The 4651-nt window shown below is 44.5% G+C and overlaps 1 pseudogene; it reads right to left on the bottom strand.

The window, feature by feature from the left end:
* Positions 1 to 1199: 1199 nt before the first annotated feature.
* On the bottom strand, positions 1200 to 4395 carry LOC125531068 (annotated as a pseudogene).
* Positions 4396 to 4651: the final 256 nt, after the last annotated feature.

Genomic DNA, 4651 nt, shown 5'->3' with positions numbered 1-4651 from the left:
GAACATCAGTAGTTGCACAGTGGCACATAAGCAGTTGCACAGAGTGCATTATCTTTATTTTGGTTTTAATTTTCTGTGACAGATTTTCTTTTTTTGCCCACACGCAGCAATGAGTGTGGGATGTTCGCACTGCTTAACGCCACTGAGTGGAACGGTAGCCAACTGCCCAACTACAAACCCAAGGAAGTACTCAACATCAGGAAGAAGCTGGCATATGATTGGATCACCAGCCCACACAACTCCGCCCCATGGAGGAAGTTACTCAGATACGACAAGGACTAGGTCAGTACTCTTTTTCTTTCTCTGCCCCATGGAGGAAGTTGCTGGTTTGCACAATTTTTGAGCAGATTTTGTAGTTGCACACTAGTAGTAATTCCATTTGCAACTCAATATTATCACTTTTGTTGACACATTAGGAGCACTGGACATACAATTGTTTAACAACTAAATATTTAACCAGTTTCCAACAAAGGCACAAATAGCAACCTTTTTTTACACAGTGCATGAACTAATTCAAGGAGCATAAATGAGATAAGAGAAAGCATAGATGTTGAATGTGTCCACTTGGTCCCAACATTGCTCAAAACCATCATTCTTTTCCTTTTTTGTCCCAAAGTTACAAATAATGAAAGAGAATCATAGCAGCCTGAGTGGACACACACCAGCAGTGTGCTCTGTAGATTGGCACTGGCTGAATTTGTTTTTCTTCTTTGGGTGTAGCTCCAGCACCGATTTGTACCGTCGACTCTTTGCCCTACCCTTTGTAGTAGACCTTGGAGGATCCCTGGGAACAAAATCATCAGAGGCTTGTGCAGGGGATGCAGCCTCCAATGGGGTAGTAGGACCATCATGAGGTTGTGTTCGATCATCTGTGTAATAATCATATAAAAATTTTAGTATTTTTTTTGTGCAACCAGCACTGATGTTCTCTGCAACCACACAGCCCATGCTGTGCAACTAACTGGTTGTTGTGTGCAAGTTAAGTTAAAAAAAACACATGTAGTAGCATGGCCCGTCATGGTACTTGGATTGTAATCACCTATGGGCAGAATAGGAAAAACAAGTTAGTTTTTTTATCTTGATGCTCAAACTAACATAGCGCATGCAACTAGGTAGCCTGTTCTGTGCAACTGGGCACTATGATGTGTGCAACTGAAGTCACACACCTAGTTTCATTTGGAGTTGGGGAAGGTAATTACCTGGGTGATGAGCCCCCTGAGTACTGCCTGTAGGTCCATTGGGAGGAACACGCGGGGCACTGCTTGTTGTGCCAAGCAGGGGAGGAGGTGGCAGAGCATGTGGTGGAGGGCCAGGAGGTGGAGGAGGTCCTAGAGGGTTGTCGTCACCTATAGCCAAAACAGGACAAACAAGTTAGTTGTGTTATCTTGATGCTCGAACTAACACGGCGTGCGCAACTAGGTAGCCTGTTCTGTGAAACTGGGCACCATGATGTGTGCAACTGAAGTTACACACCTAGTTAGATGGGGAGTTGGGGCAGGTAATTACCTAGATGATGAGCCCCTGAGTGTTGCCTGTAGGGCCATTGGGAGGAGCCCGCGGGGCGCTGTTTGTTGGGCGAGGCGGGGAGGAGGTGGCGGAGCATGCCGTGTAGGGCCTGGAGGTGGAGAAGGTCCTCGAGGGTTGCCATCATCTGATGGCCCCGTAGAAGCAGCCGTTTTTTCTTTTTCTTGGACTTGTTCAGGTGGCCAATCTCAGTACGTGCTCCGCGCATATGCTTGTATACAATGGCCTGTGCAAGCCACTCACAAACTTGGCTAGTTTTCAAAAATTGAATATCATGTTTCCCTCCCTTATCTGCTTCTTTGATTGAGGAGGCATTTCATCCGGTTGCTCATACCCGGTCCCTGGCGCACTAGGGACAGCAGTAGGTGTCCATCGTCTTAGCATGTACCTTTCCAGTATGACATCAACTCCAAGATGGGTGAACACCTTGAGGATGTGGCAACAGAGCATGACGTCCTTGTCCATTTTGCAGCACTCACACAAATAGGAACCATCCTCCACCCTTGCCTGCACGAAGTAGTTTCGAGAACCATATTTGGCAACAAATTCCTGGTTTGGTCTAAGCTCAAAAAGGTCAGCACCAACTTGGAACGCATTATAACGTCCAATCAGCTCAAACTCTTCTCTGAACTTGCGGTAAAGGTCCCTAGTGTAGGTTTCATAAGCTTGCCTCTCTATTGGGAAGTTGGACCATAGCTCAATCTCAAGGTGTTCTGTCCTTTAATCATTACAGCCTTCCTTGGCAAGGATGTGGTTCTGAATTATTTCATATTGCTTGAAGAAGTTCAAGATTGAGTTGTGTGGGTTCACATATCTTTTTAGGACGGCGTTGAACCCCTCACTAACCTGTGTAGACTGTAGGAAGGGGAAGAACCTGTGTTTGAAGTAGCACGGCACCCAAGTTGACCTCTATTCGTACAACTTCTCAAAGTGCGTGTGTGTCATAGCCTCGTACTTCATCATTAACCCAGCCCAATTCTGCTCAAACTCGTCTATACTAAAGCTGAAGTCAACACGATAGTTGAAATCATTAGAGAGCCCTGGATTCTGGAACAATAGCCAACCAACTTTTTCCTGAGCCTTTTTCATGATGTGCCATCGACAACAGCGGTGCACGGTGGTTGGAAAGGTGCTATGTATAGACTGCCTCATTGCACCATCCTGATCGGTGATGAAGTTGTCAGGAGGTTTGCCATCCATAGCCTCTAGGAATGCTCCAAAGACCCAATCAAATCTCGATGACAACTCCTTCCTCACAAACGCGCAACCTAGCATGAAAGATTGGCCATGTCGGTTTATTCCGATGAAGGGCGCGAACGGCATATTGTACATGTTGGTCATGTAGGTGGTGTCAAACGATATGCAATCGTGGTACGCCTCCGCATAAGCTTTTCGAGCTGAGCCATCCACCCAAAATATGTTGACAACTTTGTCCTCTTCATCATATTTTACCTTATAAAAGAAGTCTGGATCTGTTTTTTGTATATCCTTGAAGTGCGCAATTGTCTCAATCATGTCACCCTCCTTTGTGTCATCTCTACGGAAACTTGTACACAGATTTGTTATTGCCTTTGGTTCGAAGGGAACCATCATCTCAGATCCATAGAACTCTGCCATTAGATGCATCATACGTCCTGCATAATACAAAAAGAAACAATATACGTTTTATTAGTCGCACGAATGCACATATCCAGCTGCACAATAATACGATATGTGTTGGCACAGAAGATAGTTGCAGGAAATGGACAACCAGCTGCACCTTTTAAAAACACTTGCACTTTGCACACAGGACATTATGTAGTTGCGCAGTGAAGGTAATCTAGTTGCACATGAACATTATGTAGTTGCACAATGAAGGTAGTATAGTTGCACACTTAAGGCATTTTAGTTGCACACCATTACCATAACAGTTGCACACTGGACTGCCTAGAGGGAAACTTAATTCTGTAAGGGATATAGAGACACACATGTAGTCAAGTTGCAGTTATACAAGATGCGCAAAAACTCCTTTTCATCAGGAGAGATGCCTTGGTGGGATCTCAAGTATTTGGGCAATGAAGGTTTGTTCACCAGTGGATGATTGTGGTCACGAACAAAGTGCTTCACCTGCCATCGCCCATCTATCAGCTTCACCAACATTTTTGCCTTGCATTGAGTCTGCTTTATTGTCTTGCGTTTACGCTTCTTCTTTTTCTTACTAGTACCAGCCTCCTCTTCAGCAAATATTGGAGGTTCATCTTCCATCTCCTCATCACTATCAATAGGTTTTGGATCTGGTATAGGGTCCAGGACAGGAGGAGCCTCAGCTCCTCCATCATCAGCTTTGGGCTTCTTGAACTTGTTGCAACAAAACTGTTGTTTTACCAATACATTTGTGTGGGGTGTCCGCCTAGAGGTGTTCATTTTTACAGAGAAACCCATCTGTAGGGCATAGCTGTTGTAGTGATCCTTAACAATTTGAAGGGTGTCAAACCTCATGCCAACATAGGGTTCCATCGGCTGAGCACGAACCTCATCTTCTCCTTCTTCTCCTTGCACAACATCGTCAACAACACCAGCTCCGAGCTCAGTCCTGGTTGGACCAGGAACATTTACCGCGGTGCCCGTGTCATCAAGAGTATGGCTCTCTGACTGCAAAGACACCACTATAGGGGCACCACGGGTTGATGACTGCCCTGCCACATTGTCATGGCCCATAGGGTTAGGCCCACGACTTGTCTGCGTGTAGTAAACAGAGCGCCCATTTTCTGTCCAATTTCCTTGCGGTATGCTGGGTTGCTTCTCATCCATATCATGAGGAAGCTCATTGAGATCAGGACGCAACTCATTGAGATCAAGCATTTTTTCCTTTTTCTGTCTGTTGCCACACATCCACTGCATATAAAAAAGAAGGAAGTGATGTCAAGTTTTAATCATCAAATAGTGTTTCAAAAAACCTAAAAACTTAGTAAATAGGAATTTACACAACATTTTATGACAATCTTAGTTCCAAAAGCGACATGTCTATAGCAGAATCTTTTATTATAATAGGTATGCATTTTTTTGCACAGACTTGTTATGTTAGTTGCACAGTTTGCCGTAAATAGTTTGCAAGAACATGACTTTTTTTACTACAGAGTTTTTCTAA

The sequence above is a fragment of the Triticum urartu genome, unplaced genomic scaffold (genome assembly GCF_003073215.2).
Source record: "Triticum urartu cultivar G1812 unplaced genomic scaffold, Tu2.1 TuUngrouped_contig_6776, whole genome shotgun sequence".
NCBI lineage: Eukaryota > Viridiplantae > Streptophyta > Magnoliopsida > Poales > Poaceae > Triticum > Triticum urartu.
Note: the sequence above shows the minus strand (reverse complement) of the source record. Positions and strands in the feature narration are given on the sequence as shown.